At 53.0% G+C, this 12,500-nt stretch overlaps 1 protein-coding gene and 1 non-coding gene across 2 annotated transcripts in view; both read left to right on the forward strand.

Moving 5' to 3' along the window:
• Nucleotides 1–12,500, forward strand: part of LOC143249013 (uncharacterized) — an 84,033-nt gene that overhangs the window by 24,683 nt on the left and 46,850 nt on the right. The window lies entirely within an intron of this gene.
• Nucleotides 11,939–12,500, forward strand: part of LOC143250039 (small subunit ribosomal RNA) — a 1,805-nt gene continuing 1,243 nt past the window's right edge. The window contains exon 1 of the ribosomal RNA XR_013028079.1: nt 11,939–12,500. This exon is cut by the window's right edge and continues 1,243 nt beyond it. This is a non-coding gene — a ribosomal RNA (small subunit ribosomal RNA).

The following is a 12,500-nucleotide window of genomic DNA, read 5'->3' on the forward strand; positions in this document are numbered from 1 at the left end:
GCATTTCGAACCTGCTCCCGCCGAGTACACGCATTGGCCTCGGTACAAGTCGAACAGAGTCTCAGAGCATGTGCCAGCGATTGAAATTTAAACACCCGCGCCCGCCGCCTACCGACGGGGAACCGATTTTCCTCGGTCTGTTTCGCGCGTGCGTGGTTCCCTAGTCGGCATTTCGATTACCTGCTCCCGCCGAGTTCCCGCAGTTTCTTTCTGCCCTTCGGACAGATAGGCGGTGGAACACGCTACGACGAGTTCGACGGTACTTCGGGTACCCACGCGGAACTCTCCCGCATAAGCTCTCGCCTTTTACCGCACATAGAAAAGCCGTACTTTTGAGTAGTGATGGCATTAAATGTAGTTTCCTTCTATATATATAGGGGACTGGTGAGCTTGACTGGAATCGACGATGGACGTGGCGTAAGCGTTATCGGCATGTCAGCAGGCTGTTGGCGGCAGGACTGTCGATTCGACTACCGGCACCCGCCGCCTACCGAGGTTATCGTCGGCATTTCGATTACCGGCTCCCGCCGAGTTCCCGCAGTTTCTTTCTGCCCTTCGGACAGATAGGCGGTGGAACACGCTACGACGAGTTCGACGGCACTTAGGGTACCCACGCGGAACTCTCCCGCATAAGCTCTCGCCTTTTACCGCACATAGAAAAGCCGTACTTTTGAGTAGTGATGGCATTAAATGTAGTTTCCTTCTATATATATAGGGACTGGTGAGCTTGACTGGAATCGACGATGGACGTAGCGTAAGCGTTATCGGCATGTCAGCAGGCTGTTGGCGGCAGGACTGTCGATTCGACTACCGGCACCCGCCGCCTACCGAGGTTATCGTCGGCATTTCGATTACCGGCTCCCGCCGAGTTCCCGCAGTTTCTTTCTGCCCTTCGGACAGATAGGCGGTGGAACACGCTACGACGAGTTCGACGGTACTTCGGGTACCCACGCGGAACTCTCCCGCATAAGCTCTCGCCTTTTACCGCACATAGAAAAGCCGTACTTTTGAGTAGTGATGGCATTAAATGTAGTTTCCTTCTATATATAGGGGACTGGTGAGCTTGACTGGAATCGACGATGGACGTGGCGTAAGCGTTATCGGCATGTCAGCAGGCTGTTGGCGGCAGGACTGTCGATTCGACTACCGGCACCCGCCGCCTACCGAGGTTATCGTCGGCATTTCGATTACCGGCTCCCGCCGAGTTCCCGCAGTTTCTTTCTGCCCTTCGGACAGATTGGCGGTGGAACACGCTACGACGAGTTCGACGGTACTTCGGGTACCCACGCGGAACTCTCCCGCATAAGCTCTCGCCTTTACCGCACATAGAAAAGCCGTACTTTTGAGTAGTGATGGCATTAAATGTAGTTTCCTTCTATATATATAGGGGACTGGTGAGGCTTGACTGGAATCGACGATGGACGTGGCGTAAGCGTTATCGGCATGTCAGCAGGCTGTTGGCGGCAGGACTGTCGATTCGACTACCGGCACCCGCCGCCTACCGAGGTTATCGTCGGCATTTCGATTACCGGCTCCCGCCGAGTTCCCGCAGTTTCTTTCTGCCCTTCGGACAGATAGGCGGTGGAACACGCTACGACGAGTTCGACGGCACTTAGGGTACCCACGCGGAACTCTCCCGCATAAGCTCTCGCCTTTTACCGCACATAGAAAAGCCGTACTTTTGAGTAGTGATGGCATTAAATGTAGTTTCCTTCTATATATATAGGGGACTGGTGAGGCTTGACTGGAATCGACGATGGACGTGGCGTAAGCGTTATCGGCATGTCAGCAGGCTGTTGGCGGCAGGACTGTCGATTCGACTACCGGCACCCGCCGCCTACCGAGGTTATCGTCGGCATTTCGATTACCGGCTCCCGCCGAGTTCCCGCAGTTTCTTTCTGCCCTTCGGACAGATAGGCGGTGGAACACGCTACGACGAGTTCGACGGTACTTCGGGTAGCCACGCGGAACTCTCCCGCATAAGCTCTCGCCTTTACCGCACATAGAAAAGCCGTACTTTTGAGTAGTGATGGCATTAAATGTAGTTTCCTTCTATATATAGGGGACTGGTGAGGCTTGACTGGAATCGACGATGGACGTGGCGTAAGCGTTATCGGCATGACACCAGTCTGTTGGCGGCAGGACTGTCGATTCGACTACCGGCACCCGCCGCCTACCGAGGTTATCGTCGGCATTTCGATTACCGGCTCCCGCCGAGTTCCCGCAGTTTCTTTCTGCCCTTCGGACAGATAGGCGGTGGAACACGCTACGACGAGTTCGACGGCACTTAGGGTAGCCACGCGGAACTCTCCCGCATAAGCTCTCGCCTTTACCGCACATAGAAAAGCCGTACTTTTGAGTAGTGATGGCATTAAATGTAGTTTCCTTCTATATATAGGGGACTGGTGAGGCTTGACTGGAATCGACGATGGACGTGGCGTAAGCGTTATCGGCATGTCAGCAGGCTGTTGGCGGCAGGACTGTCGATTCGACTACCGGCACCCGCCGCCTACCGAGGTTATCGTCGGCATTTCGATTACCGGCTCCCGCCGAGTTCCCGCAGTTTCTTTCTGCCCTTCGGACAGATTGGCGGTGGAACACGCTACGACGAGTTCGACGGTACTTCGGGTACCCACGCGGAACTCTCCCGCATAAGCTCTCGCCTTTACCGCACATAGAAAAGCCGTACTTTTGAGTAGTGATGGCATTAAATGTAGTTTCCTTCTATATATAGGGGACTGGTGAGGCTTGACTGGAATCGACGATGGACGTGGCGTAAGCGTTATCGGCATGTCAGCAGGCTGTTGGCGGCAGGACTGTCGATTCGACTACCGGCACCCGCCGCCTACCGAGGTTATCGTCGGCATTTCGATTACCGGCTCCCGCCGAGTTCCCGCAGTTTCTTTCTGCCCTTCGGACAGATTGGCCGTGGAACACGCTACGACGAGTTCGACGGTACTTCGGGTACCCACGCGGAACTCTCCCGCATAAGCTCTCGCCTTTACCGCACATAGAAAAGCCGTACTTTTGAGTAGTGATGGCATTAAATGTAGTTTCCTTCTATATATAGGGGACTGGTGAGCTTGACTGGAATCGACGATGGACGTGGCGTAAGCGTTATCGGCATGTCAGCAGGCTGTTGGCGGCAGGACTGTCGATTCGACTACCGGCACCCGCCGCCTACCGAGGTTATCGTCGGCATTTCGATTACCGGCTCCCGCCGAGTTCCCGCAGTTTCTTTCTGCCCTTCGGACAGATTGGCGTGGAACACGCTACGACGAGTTCGACGGTACTTCGGGTACCCACGCGGAACTCTCCCGCATAAGCTCTCGCCTTTACCGCACATAGAAAAGCCGTACTTTTGAGTAGTGATGGCATTAAATGTAGTTTCCTTCTATATATATAGGGGACTGGTGAGGCTTGACTGGAATCGACGATGGACGTGGCGTAAGCGTTATCGGCATGTCAGCAGGCTGTTGGCGGCAGGACTGTCGATTCGACTACCGGCACCCGCCGCCTACCGAGGTTATCGTCGGCATTTCGATTACCGGCTCCCGCCGAGTTCCCGCAGTTTCTTTCTGCCCTTCGGACAGATAGGCGGTGGAACACGCTACGACGAGTTCGACGGTACTTCGGGTACCCACGCGGAACTCTCCCGCATAAGCTCTCGCCTTTACCGCACATAGAAAAGCCGTACTTTTGAGTAGTGATGGCATTAAATGTAGTTTCCTTCTATATATAGGGGACTGGTGAGCTTGACTGGAATCGACGATGGACGTGGCGTAAGCGTTATCGGCATGTCAGCAGGCTGTTGGCGGCAGGACTGTCGATTCGACTACCGGCACCCGCCGCCTACCGAGGTTATCGTCGGCATTTCGATTACCGGCTCCCGCCGAGTTCCCGCAGTTTCTTTCTGCCCTTCGGACAGATAGGCGGTGGAACACGCTACGACGAGTTCGACGGCACTTAGGGTAGCCACGCGGAACTCTCCCGCATAAGCTCTCGCCTTTACCGCACATAGAAAAGCCGTACTTTTGAGTAGTGATGGCATTAAATGTAGTTTCCTTCTATATATATAGGGGACTGGTGAGGCTTGACTGGAATCGACGATGGACGTGGCGTAAGCGTTATCGGCATGTCAGCAGGCTGTTGGCGGCAGGACTGTCGATTCGACTACCGGCACCCGCCGCCTACCGAGGTTATCGTCGGCATTTCGATTACCGGCTCCCGCCGAGTTCCCGCAGTTTCTTTCTGCCCTTCGGACAGATTGGCTGTGGAACACGCTACGACGAGTTCGACGGTACTTCGGGTACCCACGCGGAACTCTCCCGCATAAGCTCTCGCCTTTTACCGCACATAGAAAAGCCGTACTTTTGAGTAGTGATGGCATTAAATGTAGTTTCCTTCTATATATAGGGGACTGGTGAGCTTGACTGGAATCGACGATGGACGTGGCGTAAGCGTTATCGGCATGTCAGCAGGCTGTTGGCGGCAGGACTGTCGATTCGACTACCGGCACCCGCCGCCTACCGAGGTTATCGTCGGCATTTCGATTACCGGCTCCCGCCGAGTTCCCGCAGTTTCTTTCTGCCCTTCGGACAGATTGGCCGTGGAACACGCTACGACGAGTTCGACGGCACTTAGGGTAGCCACGCGGAACTCTCCCGCATAAGCTCTCGCCTTTACCGCACATAGAAAAGCCGTACTTTTGAGTAGTGATGGCATTAAATGTAGTTTCCTTCTATATATAGGGGACTGGTGAGCTTGACTGGAATCGACGATGGACGTGGCGTAAGCGTTATCGGCATGTCAGCAGGCTGTTGGCGGCAGGACTGTCGATTCGACTACCGGCACCCGCCGCCTACCGAGGTTATCGTCGGCATTTCGATTACCGGCTCCCGCCGAGTTCCCGCAGTTTCTTTCTGCCCTTCGGACAGATTGGCCGTGGAACACGCTACGACGAGTTCGACGGTACTTCGGGTACCCACGCGGAACTCTCCCGCATAAGCTCTCGCCTTTACCGCACATAGAAAAGCCGTACTTTTGAGTAGTGATGGCATTAAATGTAGTTTCCTTCTATATATAGGGGACTGGTGAGCTTGACTGGAATCGACGATGGACGTGGCGTAAGCGTTATCGGCATGTCAGCAGGCTGTTGGCGGCAGGACTGTCGATTCGACTACCGGCACCCGCCGCCTACCGAGGTTATCGTCGGCATTTCGATTACCGGCTCCCGCCGAGTTCCCGCAGTTTCTTTCTGCCCTTCGGACAGATTGGCCGTGGAACACGCTACGACGAGTTCGACGGTACTTCGGGTACCCACGCGGAACTCTCCCGCATAAGCTCTCGCCTTTACCGCACATAGAAAAGCCGTACTTTTGAGTAGTGATGGCATTAAATGTAGTTTCCTTCTATATATATAGGGGACTGGTGAGCTTGACTGGAATCGACGATGGACGTGGCGTAAGCGTTATCGGCATGTCAGCAGTCTGTTGGCGGCAGGACTGTCGATTCGACTACCGGCACCCGCCGCCTACCGAGGTTATCGTCGGCATTTCGATTACCGGCTCCCGCCGAGTTCCCGCAGTTTCTTTCTGCCCTTCGGACAGATTGGCGGTGGAACACGCTACGACGAGTTCGACGGCACTTCGGGTACCCACGCGGAACTCTCCCGCATAAGCTCTCGCCTTTTACCGCACATAGAAAAGCCGTACTTTTGAGTAGTGATGGCATTAAATGTAGTTTCCTTCTATATATATAGGGGACTGGTGAGGCTTGACTGGAATCGACGATGGACGTGGCGTAAGCGTTATCGGCATGTCAGCAGGCTGTTGGCGGCAGGACTGTCGATTCGACTACCGGCACCCGCCGCCTACCGAGGTTATCGTCGGCATTTCGATTACCGGCTCCCGCCGAGTTCCCGCAGTTTCTTTCTGCCCTTCGGACAGATTGGCGGTGGAACACGCTACGACGAGTTCGACGGCACTTAGGGTAGCCACGCGGAACTCTCCCGCATAAGCTCTCGCCTTTTACCGCACATAGAAAAGCCGTACTTTTGAGTAGTGATGGCATTAAATGTAGTTTCCTTCTATATATAGGGGACTGGTGAGCTTGACTGGAATCGACGATGGACGTGGCGTAAGCGTTATCGGCATGTCAGCAGGCTGTTGGCGGCAGGACTGTCGATTCGACTACCGGCACCCGCCGCCTACCGAGGTTATCGTCGGCATTTCGATTACCGGCTCCCGCCGAGTTCCCGCAGTTTCTTTCTGCCCTTCGGACAGATTGGCCGTGGAACACGCTACGACGAGTTCGACGGCACTTCGGGTAGCCACGCGGAACTCTCCCGCATAAGCTCTCGCCTTTACCGCACATAGAAAAGCCGTACTTTTGAGTAGTGATGGCATTAAATGTAGTTTCCTTCTATATATAGGGGACTGGTGAGCTTGACTGGAATCGACGATGGACGTGGCGTAAGCGTTATCGGCATGTCAGCAGGCTGTTGGCGGCAGGACTGTCGATTCGACTACCGGCACCCGCCGCCTACCGAGGTTATCGTCGGCATTTCGATTACCGGCTCCCGCCGAGTTCCCGCAGTTTCTTTCTGCCCTTCGGACAGATTGGCCGTGGAACACGCTACGACGAGTTCGACGGTACTTCGGGTACCCACGCGGAACTCTCCCGCATAAGCTCTCGCCTTTTACCGCACATAGAAAAGCCGTACTTTTGAGTAGTGATGGCATTAAATGTAGTTTCCTTCTATATATATAGGGGACTGGTGAGCTTGACTGGAATCGACGATGGACGTAGCGTAAGCGTTATCGGCATGTCAGCAGGCTGTTGGCGGCAGGACTGTCGATTCGACTACCGGCACCCGCCGCCTACCGAGGTTATCGTCGGCATTTCGATTACCGGCTCCCGCCGAGTTCCCGCAGTTTCTTTCTGCCCTTCGGACAGATAGGCGGTGGAACACGCTACGACGAGTTCGACGGCACTTCGGGTACCCACGCGGAACTCTCCCGCATAAGCTCTCGCCTTTACCGCACATAGAAAAGCCGTACTTTTGAGTAGTGATGGCATTAAATGTAGTTTCCTTCTATATATATAGGGGACTGGTGAGGCTTGACTGGAATCGACGATGGACGTGGCGTAAGCGTTATCGGCATGACACCAGTCTGTTGGCGGCAGGACTGTCGATTCGACTACCGGCACCCGCCGCCTATCGAGGTTATCGTCGGCATTTCGATTACCGGCTCCCGCCGAGTTCCCGCAGTTTCTTTCTGCCCTTCGGACAGATAGGCGGTGGAACACGCTACGACGAGTTCGACGGCACTTAGGGTAGCCACGCGGAACTCTCCCGCATAAGCTCTCGCCTTTACCGCACATAGAAAAGCCGTACTTTTGAGTAGTGATGGCATTAAATGTAGTTTCCTTCTATATATAGGGGACTGGTGAGGCTTGACTGGAATCGACGATGGACGTAGCGTAAGCGTTATCGGCATGTTCAAACGTTGCCGCCGACTAACCCCAATGGCCTCATTGCCTCTAGGAGAGATTCGCGATCGATCACGCGACGCGTCCGTTGGCGGGGTTGTGGAGGACGATGCGGACACTACCCGGTAGTTTTAGGACGTTACGTGTACCTTTTCGCTCAAAACTGAGGACCAATTTGACGCAACTCAGGGTTGCGATGCGGAACTTGCCCGCATAGGCTCTCGCCTTTTACCGCACTTTCAAAAGCCGTACTAATGGGTTCTGATGGCATTAAATGTAGTTTCCTTCTATATATAGGGAGCATAGTCTGTCTGAGACGGACTTCAAAGGGAGGACGGCTTTAAGAAATTTTCTCCCATATAGAGTGATGCCAAAGACGGCATGGATGTGAGGCGAGTTCGGTGAAATTTGGAAAGTGGGAGGAAATGGCAAAATCAGTTTGATAGTTAGAAACGTTGTTTTCAGCGTTCATTTTCACCACTTTTCACTCAAAACTGAGGACCAATTTGACGCAACTCAGGGTTGCGATGCGGAACTTGCCCGCATAGGCTCTCGCCGTTTACCGCACTTTCAAATGCCGTACTAATGGGTTCTGATGGCATTAAATGTAGTTTCCTTCTCTATATAGGGGGCATAGTCTGTCTGAGACGGACCTGAAAGGGAGTACGACTTTAAGAAATTTTCTCCCGTATAGAGTGATGCCAAAGACGGCATGGATGTGAGGAGAGTTCGGTGAAATTTGGAAAGTGGGAGGAAATGGCAAAATCAGTTTGATAGTTAGAAACGTTGTTTTCAGCGTTCATTTTCACCACTTTTCACTCAAAACTGAGGACCAATTTGACGCAACTCAGGGTTGCGATGCGGAACTTGCCCGCATAGGCTCTCGCCTTTTACCGCACTTTCAAAAGCCGTACTAATGGGTTCTGATGGCATTAAATGTAGTTTCCTTCTATATATAGGGAGCATAGTCTGTCTGAGACGGACTTCAAAGGGAGGACGGCTTTAAGAAATTTTCTCCCGTATAGTGTGATGCCAAAGACGGCATGGATGTGAGGCGAGTTCGGTGAAATTTGGGAAGTGGGAGGAAATGGCAAAATCAGTTTGATAGTTAGAAACGTTGTTTTTCAGCGTTCATTTTCACCACTTTTTCACTCAAAACTCAGGACCAATTTGACGCAACTCAGGGTTGCGATGCGGAACTTGCCCGCATAGGCTCTCGCCGTTTACCGCACTTTCAAATGCCGTACTAATGGGTTCTGATGGCATTAAATGTAGTTTCCTTCTCTATATAGGGGGCATAGTCTGTCTGAGACGGACCTGAAAGGGAGTACGACTTTAAGAAATTTTCTCCCGTATAGAGTGATGCCAAAGACGGCATGGATGTGAGGAGAGTTCGGTGAAATTTGGAAAGTGGGAGGAAATGGCAAAATCAGTTTGATAGTTAGAAACGTTGTTTTTCAGCGTTCATTTTCACCACTTTTTCACTCAAAACTGAGGACCAATTTGACGCAACTCAGGGTTGCGATGCGGAACTTGCCCGCATAGGTTCTCGCCTTTTACCGCACTTTGAAATGCCGTACTAATGGGTTCTGATGGCATTAAATGTAGTTTCCTTCTCTATATAGGGGGCATAGTCTGTCTGAGACGGACCTGAAAGGGAGTACGACTTTAAGAAATTTTCTCCCGTATAGAGTGATGCCAAAGACGGCATGGATGTGAGGAGAGTTCGGTGAAATTTGGAAAGTGGGAGGAAATGGCAAAATCAGTTTGATAGTTAGAAACGTTGTTTTTCAGCGTTCATTTTCACCACTTTTTCACTCAAAACTGAGGACCAATTTGACGCAACTCAGGGTAGCGATGCGGAACTATTCCGCTTGGTCCCTTGCCTTTTACCGCACTTTCAAATGCCGTACTAATGGGTTCTGATGGCATTAAATTTAGTTTCCTTCTCTATATAGGGGGCATAGTCTGTCTGAGACAGGATTGTAACATTGTGTTAAGCCTCCTCTCACCTTTTAACCCGGCGTGCCCGGGACCTGTGGGCTGGTCACGGCCCGTTTCCACACAGGTGGTGAGTACTAGCGAAAACGACTGCCGATAGTGTTAAGAAATGGCCGAACAAAGAATGTAAGAGGCCGAGAGATATTGAATGAACGAACGTAATGGTGGATTGAAACAATATATTGGAGCGAAAAGAATGTTGCGAGAAGTGATGGTTTTAAGAACACTGTGCGGCGTTTTCCTAGTAAGTTTGTCGTTCTACCCGTCTCGGTGGATTCGGCACCACCTGTAACGGTGGTTTTTGACGTGCCTCGGTGGAAGAGGTTACTGTCGTAAAATATATGGGTAGCTGTTTCCCGTTCCCTCTCGGTCCGTGCGGGGATAAAAGCAGTACGTGCGTTCGACCGCACGCCTACGAGTTAATCCGAGCGATTAGCCGGTCTCAGTCAGAGACACACGGGATGCTGGACCCGCAGCGTGCTCTGCACGAGTCGTTGAATTTCAGCTTGTCAAACCAAGGGTCCGAGCGGCCCTTCCCTTTCACGGGGCATGTTATTTACGGTGACTGTTTCCCTTTCCCTCGTTCCGAGCGGGGATAAAAGCAGTACGTGCGTTCGACCGCACGCCTACGAGTTAATCCGAGCGATTAGCCGGTCTCAGTCAGAGACACACGGGATGCTGGACCCGCAGCGTGCTCTGCACGAGTCGTTGAATTTCAGCTTGTCAAACCAAGGGTCCGAGCGGCCCTTCCCTTTCACGGGGCATGTTATTTACGGTGACTGTTTCCCCCTGAGCGATTAGCCGGTCTCAGTCAGAGACACACGGGATGCTGGACCCGCAGCGTGCTCTGCACGAGCCGTTGAATTTCAGCATGTCAAACCAAGGGTCCGAGCGGCTCTTCCCTTTCACGGGGCACGTCAACAACGGTGACTGTTTCCCTTTCCCTCTCGGTCCGAGCGGGGATAAAAGCAGTACGTGCGTTCGACCGCACGCCTACGAGTTAATCCGAGCGATTAGCCGGTCTCAGTCAGAGACACACGGGATGCTGGACCCGCAGCGTGCTCTGCACGAGTCGTTGAATTTCAGCTTGTCAAACCAAGGGTCCGAGCGGCCCTTCCCTTTCACGGGGCATGTTATTTACGGTGACTGTTTCCCTTTCCCTCTCGGTCCGAGCGGGGATAAAAGCAGTACGTGCGTTCGACCGCACGGCTACGAGTTAATCCGAGCGATTAGCCGGTCTCAGTCAGAGACACACGGGATGCTGGACCCGCAGCGTGCTCTGCACGAGTCGTTGAATTTCAGCATGTCAAACCAAGGGTCCGAGCGGCTCTTCCCTTTCACGGGGCACGTGAACAACGGTGACTGTTTCCCTTTCCCTCTCGGTCCGAGCGGGGATAAAAGCAGTACGTGCGTTCGACCGCACCCCTACGTGTTAATCCGAGCGATTAGCCGGTCTCAGTCAGAGACACACGGGATGCTGGACCCGCAGCGTGCTCTGCACGAGCCGTTGAATTTCAGCATGTCAAACCAAGGGTCCGAGCGGCTCTTCCCTTTCACGGGGCACGTGAACAACGGTGACTGTTTCCCTTTCCCTCTCGGTCCGAGCGGGGATAAAAGCAGTACGTGCGTTCGACCGCACGCCTACGAGTTAATCCGAGCGATTAGCCGGTCTCAGTCAGAGACACACGGGATGCTGGACCCGCAGCGTGCTCTGCACGAGCCGTTGAATTTCAGCATGTCAAACCAAGGGTCCGAGCGGCTCTTCCCTTTCACGGGGCACGTGAACAACGGTGACTGTTTCCCTTTCCCTCTCGGTCCGAGCGGGGATAAAAGCAGTACGTGCGTTCGACCGCACGCCTACGAGTTAATCCGAGCGATTAGCCGGTCTCAGTCAGAGACACAAGGGATGCTGGACCCGCAGCGTGCTCTGCACGAGCCGTTGAATTTCAGCTTGTCAAACCAAGGGTCCGAGCGGCCCTTCCCTTTCACGGGGCACGTCAATAACGGTGACTGTTTCCCTTTCCCTCTCGGTCCGAGCGGGGATAAAAGCAGTACGTGCGTTCGACCGCACGCGTACGAGTTAATCCGAGCGATTAACGATTGTCTTTGTTACGAAAGACGTTCTGTTCCCACTGCTGATGCGACGAGTTTCGGGTAACCATGCCGAGACATCGGAATATGCATCATTTTCGATATAGCTTAGTGTGGGTTGAGCTGTCCTCCGAAGGTCGGTTCTTCCTGATACGCCCTAGTTTGTTTCGTTTTATCGGAACTGTTGTTTTGGAGAACTCGTACTCTAGAGTGTGTAAGAGGTCTGTCTCGTGATTGGTGACACGAAGTAGACAGAGAACGGCAGGCGTGTATCTAGCCACGCGTCTGCCGATTCGAGAGTGGTGTTTCTACTCGCCGTTGGAGCGGGTGGCTTGCACCGAACGAGAAAAGATACCTGGTTGATCCTGCCAGTAGTCATATGCTTGTCTCAAAGATTAAGCCATGCATGTCTAAGTACATGCCGAAATAAGGTGAAACCGCGAATGGCTCATTATCCAGCCGTTGTTCCTTAGATCGTACTTTCCTACTTGGATAACTGTGGTAATTCTAGAGCTAATACATGCAACAAAGCTCCGACCTCACGGGACGAGCGCATTTATTAGACCAAGACCAATCGGACCTCGGTCCGCAAATGATGGTGACTCTGGATAACTTTTGGCTGATCGCACGGTCTAGCACCGGCGACGCATCTTTCAAGTGTCTGCCTTATCAACTGTCGATGGTAGGTTATGCGCCTACCATGGTCGTAACGGGTAACGGGGAATCAGGGTTCGATTCCGGAGAGGGAGCCTGAGAAACGGCTACCACATCCAAGGAAGGCAGCAGGCGCGCAAATTACCCACTCCCAGAACGGGGAGGTAGTGACGAAAAATAACGATACGGGACTCTATCGAGGCCCCGTAATTGGAATGAGTACACTCTAAATCCTTTAACGAGGATCTATTGGAGGGCAA

The sequence above is a fragment of the Tachypleus tridentatus genome, chromosome 4 (assembly GCF_004210375.1).
Source record: "Tachypleus tridentatus isolate NWPU-2018 chromosome 4, ASM421037v1, whole genome shotgun sequence".
Classification (NCBI taxonomy): domain Eukaryota; kingdom Metazoa; phylum Arthropoda; class Merostomata; order Xiphosura; family Limulidae; genus Tachypleus; species Tachypleus tridentatus.